Consider the following 15,928-nt stretch of genomic DNA (forward strand, 5'->3'; position numbering starts at 1 on the left):
CTATAATGGCAAGTCAGTTCTGTGCAAGCCAGCAATGTAGAGGAATGCTCATGAAAGAAAAAAACAAACAAACTGAGATTCATCCATTTGTAGGATGAAGCTATGGGCTTCTCAGAAAGAAAGCTTCGCAGTAGAAGGAAAGTGCGCTCCGGTAAGGGGCACGAGAAGTTCAATCTTTGTGTCCCGTTAATAGTGGACCATAAAAAAAAAACTTTACTTTCCGCGCATCACTGAAAGTATCTGGACGGCATAACGGAACCAAACCAAACAGAACAGAACAAACATTTTTTAGAAAACATTTTCATGGTTCAAGGCGAGCGCAAACTTCGTCTCGCTTGTCGCCTATTTAAGAGCGCTCTTTCAACGGGCTTATGAGCTCCGAGACGCGAACACCGCGAATATAACTTGTCGCTACTTCAATAAATAAATGCACCAACGCTTTTCCTTCCTGAGTTCAGTCACGGCGCAGCCAAGCGACTGCTTAGTACACGGCTAAGCATTTACTGTAGAATTTATAAGCGTGGAGATACAGAAACCTCAGTCGTTGCGATCAGTTAAACCAAGAACGTAAAAAAAATATTTATGCGTGAGGGAAGGAAAGATAAACACTTTAACGGAGAGCTAGACATGTTGACCTAGAGAAACGCCTGACATGCTACAAACGGAAGAGAAGAAAGAAATGACGCTAAAGATATTACTGGTAGTAAACTTAACTGGTCTAACCACTTAGACCGTTAAAGTTCGTCTAAAGTTAACAGGTCTAACTATTTATATCAGTTAAACTTGGACAACCTCACTAGCTGCAGTCTCCCGTCGTTCATATATTGCCTTTCTACAGCGAATGTGAGTGCGATGTCTAACAAGCTCTCACTGTCATCTGCGCTATATCGTAGGGTCACAAAAATACTTTCTTTTCTCCACTCTTACTACAATTTTATGCCTCACAGTTACGCGCACGACTGAACCCATATAACCAAAGCTGTCCCACAGATGCAAGTTCACTTCAGCGGGTAAGGACAAATCTTCAATGACGATACAGGACAGTCATGATACAGTTCACAATACGAAAAAAACTTGGACAACGCTTGAGCTTCGCCTTCAAGAGTAGAAGGCGATAGCGTAATCGGGCCGTGCCCATCGCCTTCCCAACTTCCAGCCTGGCTTCAGTTCTCGATGGATGCCTCAATCGTGCCGCAGGGAAACGAACATCTGTGCGCGTAACATTGGCCGTTTCAAACTATCCTACAATAATTACTGCAAGTACAGTTGCGAAGTGCCCACTACGCCATAATTATTCCTTTTGCGAATCAGCGAATGAAGGCAACACGCGAACATATAAGCGCACTACGCGCCCGTAAGGCAACACACGAACATACGCAGCTGCTAACTTGGTTGATGCTTTTGCTGCTGACGATGATTAATTATGTCTGAGCGCTTTGTAAAGGGTGGGCCTTTAAAGCGCCCACTCGTTCCGCAATCCACATGTTTTGACGCCTGGCGCGATTCTATACGCTTCTGCTACACAATAGTATACGCGTTAAGGAGACCCCTTCCACTACATGACATTCATATACAGTAAAGGCTCGTTAATTCGAACTTGCAGTTAAATCGAACTGACGTCCTGGTCCCGGCACAGCCGTGTATATTTCTGTGGGGGGCGGGGGGTGACTCCCGATAAGTCGAACGCGTCGGTATTCACAACGGTTAATTCGAACTGGGAGCGACCACAATGTGTTGCAAAACCAAACCAAACCAAAAAAAAAAAAAAAAATCACGCCATATCCACGAAGTGAATGATGATTGAGGAGCTTGCTCGGAGATAATCTGGTAAACCGTGAATGATCCATGCAATTCTTCTACTGTCATATAAAGACGTCACACGTTGTTATAGTAGCGATTGTGGTCAGGTTGTTGTAGAACCACAAGCGGTCGCAGACCTTGATGCTGTGGCCGAACGTGCGAGCGTGCGCGTGCTACAGTTGGCTATGCTATATGTGGTTTTGCCTGCGTTAATTGCATCATCAAGGCGCTCGAAGAACAAGAGGAAGAAGACTTTTCTTTCGCGCGAGCGTGCGCATGCTACAGTTGGCTATGCTATATGTGGTTTTGCCTGCGTTAATATCATCATCAAGGCGCTCGAAGAACAAGAGGAAGAAGCCTTCTCTTTCGCGCGTGCTGCGCCTGTATCGGTCGCCTCTGGAACTAAGGTTACGCTTACGGCGCGGGACTTTGCCACAGCGTAAGAACCTGGCGAGCCAGCTCCTAATTTTCAGGAGATGCAAACCAACGAAAGAGCAGCATTTTCCCGCAGATGAGCATTCGGACGATGGGCTGGAGCTCTTGGACCAGCTGCAAACGATGCTCATGGAGTCGCGACAGAAGCGCAAGCAAATGCAAATTACTGAATACCATTAAGTTTGATTGCGTTAACTCTATCATGTAAATGAACGTGTTTGGAGCATAAATAGCGTCATATATTTCACATTAAGGCTCACTTCTCACATGAATGCAAGTCGGTGCTAGTTTCTGGCGTATATCTGACTGATCAATTAATTCTATTCGCTGTCAGAGCTCCACGTAGTTAATTCCCGAAATAACCTGCTACAAACGTGTAGCAGCGCCTAATTCGCGATAACGAGTCCACAGGTGGCTTCTTTTGGTTCTGCCCGCGCGGTGTGGCGCGATGTCCGATCATTCTAGCGCTTGCCCGCTAATTCGAACTCCGCTTAACAATTTTATAGTCCCCTTAGAGTTCGAATTAATGAGCTTTTACTGCAGTGTATTTTTCCGAAGCAGTTTCAAACAATGACGTGGCTCCGTGGTAGAACACCTGCTTGCCACGCAGCAGGCCTGGGTTCGATTCTCACTCGAACCGAAGATTTTCATTTTCATTTTTCTCGATTTTTCGCCCACGGACATCGCTCATTTTTCGCTCACAACCAACGACACCGACGTCGACACCGGAACTTCTGCGAAACGAGCTCTTCTATCGCGTTAACATTCTGGGCAGAGCTTATATACGATGACTCAAGCATAAGAATAGCCGAAACGCGTGATATATTGGCGGCGAGGACATACCGTGGCGCCGTCTGCCGGAATCTCTCTGTGACGTATAAAACGGCATCACGTGGAACGGCATCAGAGTGTTCGACGTCGCCAGTGTTCAGCCACGGTTTTTCTCGTTTTGTAAGCGTTGAATGCACTTGTATTAGCTGTGAAGCAATCAGTGTGTTTGCCAGCAAAGGTTTTTCGTGAGCCAACGCACTGTTATCGTCGCGTCGTGCACGTGCTCACGACGGAGCGAGTGCGCGCGGAGCCATGGACACCGAACGTGAAGAGGCCATGCACTCTTGTAAAAGGTGAGTTATGTAATTTACCTAATAATCTGTAACGCGAAGCGTCCTCGCATCTCGTGTACATTTATCTTTACTGAGGCAAGCGCGACATCGCGCACCTATCTCTTGCTTTTGCGTGGAAGTAGCGCGGCCGAGAGGTACCGTTTCGATCGGCGCGGACTGCCGCGCACAATTCACGGCAACGCCTTGCCCTAGTTTTCAGCGCATAATCAAATAACCGAGTGCAAACTATGCTTCGACATTGGTTATTACGTTCGCGAGATCTTTCGTAAAGGTAGCCATAAGTTATTTTGCTGCAATAACAGTAATGTCCACAACGCTCGTGATGAGTGCAGCTTACTCCTTTAGCCAGAACTGTTGCCGGACGATGATTTATAACAGATATATTTTAATAAGTGGAAGTTCAACCCCGCATATTTTTGTCTCCTTTATCCACGCTTCCGCTTCGTGTGCTTCTCTGCGAGGGGTACATTGACTGATGTGCTATCATGCCAGCACGTGTGAATCGCTTGTTCGACTACTAATTACAATTACGGTATCTCGTTTTCAGTGACTCTACCGGTCTCTGGCATCAACGAGTTCGTTGACGAGCACTAACGGAAGGAGAGGCAGTCTATGAGGCCGACCACGTCCGAATATGCAGCGTAAGCGAACTACATCGAGACAAAGTCACTGTCGCCGCTTTTGTGCCGAGCGCCTTCCGGCTACGCTCGGTGTGTTTTGGACAGTCCAAGGGCCGGACAGGAAGGTTTTGCGACGGCACTGCTTCGGGAACCAGGCACAATCTTTTCCAGCCTGGCGTGAATAAACGTCGTAAATTCCTATGTGTACAGTCACGGAAAGTCTCACGTAGTACTTACCGAACATTTTAGCTCCAACGCAGTGCACAAAATCTTCGCGAAAGTGCTTGCTACACACGCGATAATGGATGCTGGGTTGCTTCCCCATTCTAAGCTTTATCAACCACGCATCTCGCTGCTTCTTGGTTTTGGGACATGCGTGGAAACTCACACCGGGCTCGGTCAAATACGTTCGGCACTGCGGCACAGAGCATGCTGAAGAAAAAACAAAGCTTCAACCTCGGGCATGAGATGCAGCGAGCAGCGTTGGCAAAGCTTTCGGCGGCAAAGGAGAGTCACGTGATGGCATTTACCACGTCATAGCGATAGCAGCGCCGGTCTCTCCTGTGGTGGCCCTCGAGGCCAATATGAAGCGTGTACTGCAGCCAGGCTCCTCTCTCGCACTTCTCTCCCAACAAGTTGCGCCATCTTGCGGTGCCACCGCAAAGTAAGAGCGCAGCCAACGGCACGCATCAAGTGGCCAAGGTTGGAGTCGAAGAGATTCATTAAAGAGCACCAAGTACCCAGTGACACATATTCAGTGGCACATAACAAACTGACATAACTATGATAGCGTAAAACAGATTCATCGAACAGCGAAACATGACACACGTTCAGCGGCACTTGCAGGAAAAGGCTCACATTTATATAGATTGGACTACATTTAGTACAAGCCAACATTTTTAGACTGCACTTTCGCTGGGATCGGCCCATATTTTTGCCAAAGTTAAGTAGCGGGAAAGACATTCACATGATAACGCCAAGAATACTTTTCGCATTCCATCCAATCAATAAAGTTGTTTCCATTATTGCACACTTCTACACTGATGTAAACCTACCAGGAGAGTTTACTGAAGGCCGTGACATGCCGTTAGGGCTTGTGCGCGCTTCATCAACGTGTGGGTGCATGAAATCGTACAACATCACGATTTTTTTTCCATTTGTTTATTTTCTCTGCAGTATATGACAGTTATCTGGAACTGTACCTCTTCTTATTCCATCTATATTGACGTCGCGTCGATAATCTTTTACTAAATCATTTGCCCTCTCAGTTTGCTTTCGTCAAGACGAGGACCCAACGTAAAAAAGATAATAAAATAACGCAGAGAAATAGAAAGAGATGAGCAATGTCAAAAAAAAAAAAAAGAAGAGAGTTAGGTAGGCAGACACGGTTGTGTTTTCGTGTCTAAGTGCCGAACTTAAGTATAATTACCGGGGTTTAACGTCCCAACACTGAGATATGATTATAAGGCACACCGTAGTGGAGGGCTCCGGAAATTTCGACCGCCTAAAGTTCTTCAACCTGCACCTAAATCTAAGTACACGGTGTTACGTTTGGCCTAAAAATTCATCGAGGCCGACGCTATTGAGCGTACAGCTGTCTACCGGAATGCTGTCTTCTCCCCCCGTATCGGCGCTTAGACGGAGGCAGGAACGCCAATAGACCGATCCCACCAGACCATCTGCGCATGCGCGAGTTTCCGACAGTGGCACTGTCGCCATCTTAGTTGTAGTTCTCGGAGCGCTGCTGGTGCGGCTGCTTGCTGCGTGTTTCAGGTATATTGGCGTTTTGCACCAATCCTCGACACGCAAGACGATCGAACGCGGTGGAAAACTGTGTCCGCACCTCCAACGTATGTTATTTTATTTCGGATTAACTGCATCCTAGCGCTAAAAGAAAAAAAGAACAGTTGATAGTGCCTACGTGTGACGAGGTGGTCTCGTCGGGTTGATGAGCTTGCCTCGTTTTGCTGAATAAATATTAGTAATAAAAAATGAGAAATCACGTTCCCGTCGTCATGAGAGCAAATATCTTCTTCAGTGAACGCAAGCGACACAAGCTAAAGTATCCGGAAAATAACTTGCCCAACTGCGCAGAGCTCTCCGCTATACGACAACAGGAGAAAAAAAAAAGCCGATAGGGACCAAAAAAAGAAGCTTATTGCGCTTTTTTTTTGTCGAAGCGACACTTTCCATGTAGACTGTGTTGTCAACGCAGGACTTCGATCACCGTAATAAGTTAAATGTGAATGAAGATAAAACGGTCGCCGTGAAGCAGGTTAGAGGCGCGTCCGCTGAACAGTGACTGGCCGCTCATGCCGTTTGGCAAAGGTTAACATCACGAAAATCTCGTAAATGGCATAATATTTCCTGCTGTACAAGAGATGGATGAGTCAGTAAGAGATTTTGGCGGCACACGCAATGCGGCGGATAAGTAGCAGCTCGCTCCGGCTGGCGGCGGCAGCCTCAGCCGGTGGCTCGGCGCCGGTATCGTCGCTAGGCCTACCGCTTCGAAACGGCAGTGTACGGTTAATAGCCTACGCTCATAAAGAAGTCCAGCTTTGCTACCGCTGTTGCCCGCTTTACGATGCGTTCACAATAATATTGCATATTGAAAGGAACAGGGAAATCCCGGCGGCGGAGTTGGCTGCGATACCGGCACGGCCGAGTTTTCGCTGTGCGCTCCACGGCGCGAGCTGTGCACAGCATGCAGTTATAATCTTGACTTGTATCACAGGTCTCGTTCATGCTAGATGCTTGACAGTCGTCATCGCATTTGGTGAGAAGTCGGTTTAGGTCTCCCTATATATTAAAGCGATATCTGTTGAGCCCGGAAAGGACGTTGTATCCAACCTGTCGCCGCTGGCGGTGATTGGCCCGGCAAGGGGATCCAGCTCGTGTTATATGAACTTTTGCTGTCGCTGATCGGTCCATCGTTCGCGCAGCAAGGTTGCTATGACGCAATAGGGCACTGCTAAACCATGATGCATCGTGCACAGGGAGTTCACGAACACGTTGAACAAGAAAGTGCGCGGTAGTTGCCTCTCTGTCCGACTTCGTTGACTGTCGCACACATTCCTGTTGGAGCTTGAAATCCTTTGAGAACACGCAAAATCCGAGTCATTTTGCTTCAGGCTCGTGTTGTAGCATTCCAGTACACAGCATGTCAACCCAGCCATCGCAATTCCTCCAAATAAGGCCGCTAAAGCTCGTTAATGCAGCTCGCCAATGCACCAGCTGTAGGCAGCTGAACGTACTGTGTACTACAAGTACCGGCATGCACTGCGGCAGCGGTGGCGTAGTGAAACTCGCGGTGAGATCGGTCTATTCTTCCTGGAGGAACCTATGCCGAGCGAGCGAGCAGGTCGCCGTGGACGGATTTCCCAGAAAAAGGACGTCGGAATTCGGAGACCCCTTTTTGGCTTGTTGTTCTCTGCGTGAGATAGCACCGCGGGAGAGTTTCTCACCCAGCCACATCTGCCTTCTACCCTACCGCAGCAGGGAAAATTAACCCGTGCCGGAGGGAGCGGTCTGCGTGTTTTCCGAAATTCGACACACCCGCTTTATCGTGCGTTTTGGTCAGCGTGGGAGTGCGCCGTTGAAGACGTTCCCATCAACCCAGGTGGGGCCTTCACCCATGGCAGCCATCATTCAACGCTTCTTCCAAGTATTACTGGCAGTGGAAGCGGAGGTCATCGGCCCTTTCCCGTTTGGACTGAAACTCCTCGCCGACCTTCTCACCTACGAGTCTTCGGGGCGTGGCGAGTGTATTGTGTGACTCTTTGCCTCCTTTCGGGAGGCCGGACGCCAAGACGACAGGTCACCGGATTGGCGGGAGACGCTGACACCGGTTTGCCCGTGCTTCTGCAGTGACGGTCTCGGGGCTATAAAAGCCGAAGACTTTTGACGTTATTGCTCTGCTCTCTCTTTTCACTCCAATCTCTTAACCATGTAAATAAATCTACGTTCCTTCTTGAGAGAACGCGCCTCCTCACTGGAAATCATCAGCTATGGGGACGGACGGCGGGAGCCAGCTACCGTAACGAGACCCGCCGAACCCCACTCCTTACAACGGGCGTCAAGCATTTTCGCCGCCATCAAAAAATGCGGCCGCCGCGACCGGGATTCGTTCCCCCGACCTTCGGGTCAGCAGTCAAGCGTTGTAACCACTATACCACCGTGACGGGTAGTGCAGTAGAAGTTTGCACGGTTGCACTGCAGAACAGCGTAAAAGGTATACGGTGCACCGGCTCATACAGCACCTGTATCGTCTAGCCTGTGTTCCTGTCTTATCTTTTGCGCTATTATGCAGTGCCGTACTTCTTTTAAATGCGAAGCATTTCTTAGCGAACTTCTGCGACTTTGAGCGTATCTATCTATCTATCTATCTATCTATCTATCTATCTATCTATCTATCTATCTATCTATCTATCTATCTATCTATCTATCTATCTATCTATCTATCTATCTATCTATCTAGCCGCCTACGACTTTGTGCTCTCCTGGCCGTTTCGTTAATCAGATGTATACCAAAATTGGTGTGTCATAACACGGCCTTATTACGAACATAAATGACAGGTCATATCATGAAAATCATGACACGCATGTCATGAACAGCATGATTTACATTCCACGACCTTAGGCTCTTGCGGCCGTTCCGTTAATTTCGTATACACCAAAATTGGTACGGCGTGACAAGAATTCATGACGAACATAATGACTGGTCCTAACATGCAAATCATGACGCGTATGTCATGTGCAGCATGATTTACATGACATGGTCTCTGGGCGCTCGTGGCCGTTTAAATAAAGGAATATATGCGAAAACTGGTATGACGAGACATTTCTGTATGACGAACATAACTTACACGTGGTAACATGAAAATCATGACATGCATGTCATGTATGACATGATTTACATGCCACGCTCATGGCGCACTCGCGGTCGTTTCGCTAGATTGGTATACACCAAAATTGGTATTATTCTGTATGAAGAACATGAATAACAGGTCGTAGCATGAAAACCATGACATCCATGACATGTATGTCATGATTTACATGCCACGCTCATGGTGCATTTGCGGCCGTTTCGCTTGCATGATATACACCAAAAATGGTGTTGCGCGACACGACCGTATGACGAACGTAAGTGAGAGGTGGTAACATGAAAATCATGACATGCAAGTCATGTACAACCTGATTTACATGCCACGCTCATGGTGCGCTAGCGGCCGTTTCAGTAGATTGATATCCACCAAAATTGGTATTGCGCGAAGTGACTGTATGAAGAACATGAATAACAGTTGGTAAGATGAAAACCATGACATGCATGTCATATATGTCATGATTTACATGCCACGCTCATGGTGCATTCGCGGCCGCTTCGCTAGCTTGATGTACACCAAAATTGGTATTGCGCGCAGCGGTGCACTTGCGGCCGTTTCGCTTGCATGATATACACCAAAATTGGTGTTACGCGACACGACCGTATGACGAACGTAAGTGAGAGGTGGTAACATGAAATCATGACATGCAAGTCATGTACAACCTGATTTACATGCCACGCTCATGGTGCGCTAGCGGCCGTTTCAGTAGATTGATATACACCAAAATTGGTATTGCGCGAAGTGACTGTATGAAGAACATGAATAACAGTTGGTAAGATGAAAACCATGACATGCATGTCATATATGTCATGATTTACATGCCACGCTCATGGTGCATTCGCGGCCGCTTCGCTAGCTTGATGTACACCAAAATTGGTATTGCGCGCAGCGACTGTATGAAGAACGTAAATGAGACATGGTAACATGAAAATCATGACATGCATGACATGTACGACATGATTTACATGTCTTGGTCATGGTGCATTCGTGGCCGTTTCGCTTGCATGATATACACCAAAACTGGTATGGCGCGACGCGACTGCATGACGAACGTAAATGAGAGGTGGTAACATGGAAGCATGACATGCAGGTCATGTACGACATGATTTGCAAGCCACACTCATGATACATCCGCGGCCGTTTTCCTAGTTTGATATATACCAAAATTAGTATTGCGCGACGCGACTGTATGACGAACATGAATAACAGGTGGTAACATGAGAACCGTGACATAATTCCATGTAGGTCATGATTTACATGCCGCTCTCATGGTGCATTCGCGGCCGTTTCGCTAGCTTGATATACACCAAAATTGGTATTGCGCGAAGCGACCGTATGACGAACGTAAATGAAAGGTGTAAACATGAAAATCATGACATGCATGTCATGTATGGCATGATTTACATGCTTTACTCGTGGTGCTCTCGCGGCCATTTCACTCATTTTATATACACCAAAATTGATATTGCGCGATGTGACTGTATGACGAACATAAATGAGAGGTCTTAACATGCGAATCATGTTATGCATGTCATGTACGGTATGATTTACATGCCACTGTCATGGTGTGCTTCCGGCCGTTTTGTTAACTGGATATATACCAAAATTGGTATGGCACAACACAAGTGCGTGATGAACATAAGCGACAGGTCATGCATTGTATATACCAAAATATGCGTTTCATTGGCATGGTGTATACTAGATTGTGCATGCACGCGTGCATGGCAAACATGCGATATATGGTGGACTAGATGCCATGGCATGAATGATTTCATTTGGCTCAAAGACAAACAAGGCGATGTATGCAGCTCTTTGCTGGCTGCTTCGCATTACATCGATTCCCACAGTGCGTGGGATCTGCCGAATTTTTTTTCAGACGAACTCTTATGAGCTGCGCCTCAACTTTCTCTAGTTCTAAGGCCTAGTTTGCAGCAGTAACGCTCTTGAAGACAACATAGGTCATGCATAGCGACCGGGCGTCGATCTTGTTGATATGTATTGTCTTGGTAGCCCAACGATTAAAGAGCCCCTTAAGCACACTAAGCTCGACCCCCCCCCCCCCCCTCACCCACATAGCGCTGTCTTTCTTGCCTTCGCTCTTCAACCACCGGGCTATGTTCTCTCCGAACTACTTAATCCTTTAGAAATGTTTGTTTAACAAAGAAAAACGAGCTCTTAAAAGTCACCTTCTTTCCTTAATTCTTTAAAAGATACACAGACCCGTACTACACTGGTACTGATCATCAAGTTGAGAGTGCGAATGATTCACAACTGGTTTTCCCATTACACGGACGAATCGACAGGGTCTACACCGGTGAAGTCACGCGCACCACTTTATTGGCGTCGCGACGTGCAATAAAAAGACAGGAAAATCCGAGGCAGAGAAATTCGACAGTTCTTTGAAATATCACACGTGTTCGAGAGGCAGCTTAAGGTCAAGAAAGTACGTAAGAAAACTTCGCTCGCGCAGAAAACGAGCGGCCAAGAGTGAGGAGTGCGCACCTTTATTTCCGACAGCTCTCACAAATCTGAAGCAGGAATCTGTACATGTATATACCACGAATACGGACTGGTGGAAGAAAAAGAGAAGACCTGACAAATAATGCGCACGCAGCGCTCTTCGAGCCGCGTAGACGTGAGCGGGAAACGGCCGTCAGCGGTTCACTACCACCGCATCGTTTTTGCTCCAGAGAGCGGCCCCGCACTCAAGATCTCATGAACGCAGTGCATCCGTGCTCTGAAGTAGACAAAAGAAAAAAAAATAAAGTAAGGCCACAACGGTAACGCATAAGAGATACATTATACGGTCGATTTGCTTGACAAAGAGAACTGGACGAGAAGGAAGACACGCATGCAGTGCGAGCCTGCGGTGTCGGCGCTCAGAGACACCCCTTAGGCTTTTGCCGGCGCAAATGGCAGGCGCTTCTCCGAAGCCCAAGCGAAGCGAACTCCGCACGCTTCATTGAAGAGTTGAAATTGTGCGGATACAGCAATATCCGCTCCGTAGCGCACGCGCGTAACTTTCCCGAGCGATTCCTAGTGGGCCTTCGTCCTTTCACGTCGTCGACGCAGGTGTTTTCTACGTAGCGCAGATCCGCCGCAATCTCTTTTCTTCGATTCCACCCCTCTATTCCACACGGGCGCGTCAGATTATACCGCCTTGGCGTTTTAAATAACACTCGACCGCTGCCCGAGACTTGGCGCTTCCAAGCGCGAGGGCTAAGCCAGCCAAGTTACCGTTCACCCGGAGTTTTATCGATGCCAATGCACTCTTCTTTCTATTGACGCCTAGAAGGAAAGGCTCTCACGTTAACATTGTCATTATTCTCTGCACTAGCGCGACTCTCAGTGACGTTATATATCCCAATTGTAACTGTTTGACAGTATACAATTTAGTAAAGAATATAGAAAACGCGAATGTATTAACAGGGTATTTCAAGGAAAGTGCACAGGAACTGAAAATAAAGGAACGCCGTGGAGTCGAATAGGAACGTACGATAGATTTTGCTCTATTAGTTTGGGAACAAGAGGATAAGCAAGAAGTAGGAAGAAGCATAAAGGGATCTGATCAAAGACGAGAACCAGACAGGAGCGGACAGCCTGAACAATGAAATCGCCGTTTCTGCAGTGGTGCAGTGTTTCGGCGAAGAGTCGAACACTTTCTAAACCTCAACGAGAGATACGAGACCTCTAGACAGGCGCCAGTGTAAAGCTTGAAAGAGACTTCGCTATGATGCATCAACAACGGAGAGAGAGAGAGCTAAGAGTTACAATAAGCATGGATCATTACCAACTAGCCCAACTTACCACTCTTCTGAGAGAGAGCTCGACCAAGAAAGAGGACATCAAACCGAAAAATTACGACTGTCACTCATGAAGCTCAAAACGAACCTAAAAAAAAAAAAGCAGTTGAGAAGAATCAGTGAATACTGTTCCTGTGGATACATGACCACTGTGAAACTCCTGGTAATGCCGCAGCGGACGAAGTAGCTGGACAAGCGCATGCGAAAAATGACCCATTCCGATTTGTTGTAACACAAGGCAAAGCAGAAAAAAAAAAAGACCAAGGCCCATCAGTAAGCGAGCCCACAACGAATTCCTTCAGCAATGGAAACATGAGCAAAATAAAAACGACAGCGACATATGGAAAACACGCCACGGAATCCAGACAAAGTATAACAGCTACACCTGTAAATATTTAATAATAAATATAATACAGTGAACACGCAGTTTAGATGTCAGTGCTTACATGTATGAACAGGTTAAATGGCACGCCGGCATGCGACATCGCAGTGCAGGGAATGAGGAGGTGGCAGACACCTGAGTGAGATGAAGTTACGTAAGGCAACATGAAGGTGGGCCACACCGGGTCATTTTTCGTGACGTAGTTCATTGTCAATGCGCCCTCCTTTCTTGCTACCGAAATTGTTGCATCTCAAAAGCTAATTGCTGTATAGCATTCAGCGCGATTTCAAGCAGCATTGTGGGCTATAATAGTGTATTGCGTATGTACCTGTGCGCTACGTGCCACGAAAGCGCTGTTGAATTTCTTGCGGGCCACGAGCCTGAACCAAACTTTGTAAACTTGTGTGACTGTATGTGTTATGTGGTTATCACTGTATATATCATAATCGTCACCCAGCACCTGGAGTAGCATGTCAGGCGAACAGCCAGGCAAACATCTCCAGCTTCATTAAAAGGTTTATCTCTCTCTATGCTGCAACAATCGGTTGCTTTGCGAACGAAGATATCGCGCCAGGTTGTCTCCAAACCAGTGCTTTTTTTTCTGTCGTTCTTGCCTTTCTCTCTCATTACACACACACACACACACACACACACACACACACACACATATATATATATATATATATATATATATATATATATATATGCATATATATGCATATATACATATATATATATATATATATATATATATATATATATATATATATATATATATATATATATATATATATATATATATATATATATATATATATATATATATATATATATATATATATATATATATATGTATGTTGGACGACGCATACTTGCTTGCGCTTGCAAAGAAGTGCTGAAGCGCCAGAACAGTATGGATTGCAAAGACACCATCAAAACTGTGAACGTTTTAACGGGAAACCACGCTTTGTCGCCGACGAAGTCTCGCGTAGGCAACAAGCGTGAGCCAAGTCAGCTCACTGTTTTATCGCGTGGTGAATGAGAGTGAGAACGCCCTGCGGCGGCCGGAGTCGGGACAGACGGGATGTAACCGGGGGAAATGAGGCCGCTCCCAGCGTTCATTGTGTTCCGGACAGGTGCGACCACTCGCTCGTCAGCACTTTTCTTTTCGACCTTACTCGAGACACGTGTGCACCACAAATTGTCTCTCGTCGCGTTACTATTCCGGCAACGGAGTCACCGGCATTTCCCGATACAGACCAGGAGTGCGCGAAGAGTATACCGAATGTTGAAGAATCCTTTCCTTTTACCATCTGTACGATTACAGTGGAATCGAGGCGTGACACATACATATAAGGAAACAAAAGTTCATAACAATCATTCAATGCGTCCAAGAGAAAGTACGTAAAAAAACAAAAAAAAAACAAAGAGTAGTAAACGTGCCTACTAAGAGCAGCAAATACCTGCAAAGCGACTTCTGGCTGTTTTTCTTCTGAATGGTGCAGAAAGTTGCGGGAATTGCTTTCCGCACTTCCGTGGTTGCCCTAACAGCGTTTGTTCGAAAGTTTCGGAAAGACGATTAAACTGACGGAAGAAGCTAGAAGGAAAGGCAACAAATAAAGGAAGACGGAAAGAAACGGTAGAGATAAACGACCGGAAGCGTTTATTCCAGAGGAGCAATACATCAATCCTACTGGCTGGGACTTTTATTGCGTATACCTTTAAGACTCCTTGAATGCCTCTTTCGGACACCCTGTCAGCTGAGATTTTTTACCCCTCTTTTTCTCTCTCTTTTTTTTTTGTTTACGTCTCGGAATTCCATCGGAGCAGTCGAATCGCTGCATGGGTCAGGCATCGCACCCTATGTATCTCTCGGAGATGCAGGAGAAGTGCTTTCCTCGACGGGCCAATGTTTTATCCGAAAGATTTGTTCACGCAGTGACGCTTCGACCCCCCCCCCCCCCTTCACTTCCGCGCCTGTCGATACTTTTGCAATCGAGCCACACGCCCAACACCTTTATTCGCTGCATCGACGTACAAACACCATCAATGAAATCTGCCAACTCCACGTGTACATGGTACGCATACGTTTGAAACTGAAGTAATCTCGAGGCAAAAGATCAGAAACTGAGTGAAAACATTGGGGCAGCGATATTATTTCAGGGCATTCTCGTCTGCCTCATTTAAAAATAGACAACCCGCACCTTTACCAATCAATCAATCAATCAATCAATCAATCAATCAATCAATCAATCAATCAATCAATCAATCAATCAATCAATGAATGAATGAATCAATCAATCAATCAATCAATCAATCTTTCCGCAAGCTAATATTGAAAGTGAAGTGGCGCACAAAAGTATATAGTGACACGTTTACAAAGCGGTGCCTACGCACAAATGTGTTTATCTTCATTCTACGCAACGTGTATTCTTACGCAATTTTCTGTTTACGCACCGCTTAAATTTAAATGTCATGTAATGATAATGCATTAAGCATTTCACAAACAAGGCCGCAATTCAAGCATTAAGTCAGGCGGCATCTTTTTCGTTTACTCGCGCACACACGAGGGATCCTTTGAGCGCCCTTCTCCACAGAAACTCTCATAACGTGGTGAAGCCGACTCTAACGAATGCCCAAGAGAGGAAGCTGCGCACCCACGCAAAAACCTAGCAGCCTTCAAAGTGCCTGTCGCACGTGTCCTACACAAGCTATACTGCTAGTCGAATTGTGGAAGATAGTTGCTCGAATTAGAGATCTCGCTAGTTCAGAAGGGCGTGATGTGGAATTTTTTCCGTCGAACCGCATATGTCTTTTAGCCATCACGCAGGCAGGCGCGCGCGCGCGCGCTCACACACACACACACACACACACAAACACA

The 15,928-nt window shown here is 46.5% G+C and overlaps 1 protein-coding gene across 1 annotated transcript in view; it reads right to left on the reverse strand.

Moving 5' to 3' along the window:
• The window catches only part of LOC119400311 (lysosomal alpha-mannosidase), a 462,470-nt gene that overhangs the window by 90,465 nt on the left and 356,077 nt on the right, over positions 1 to 15,928 (reverse strand). The window lies entirely within an intron of this gene.

The sequence above is a fragment of the Rhipicephalus sanguineus genome, chromosome 1, assembly GCF_013339695.2.
Source record: "Rhipicephalus sanguineus isolate Rsan-2018 chromosome 1, BIME_Rsan_1.4, whole genome shotgun sequence".
Taxonomy (NCBI): Eukaryota; Metazoa; Arthropoda; class Arachnida; order Ixodida; family Ixodidae; genus Rhipicephalus; species Rhipicephalus sanguineus.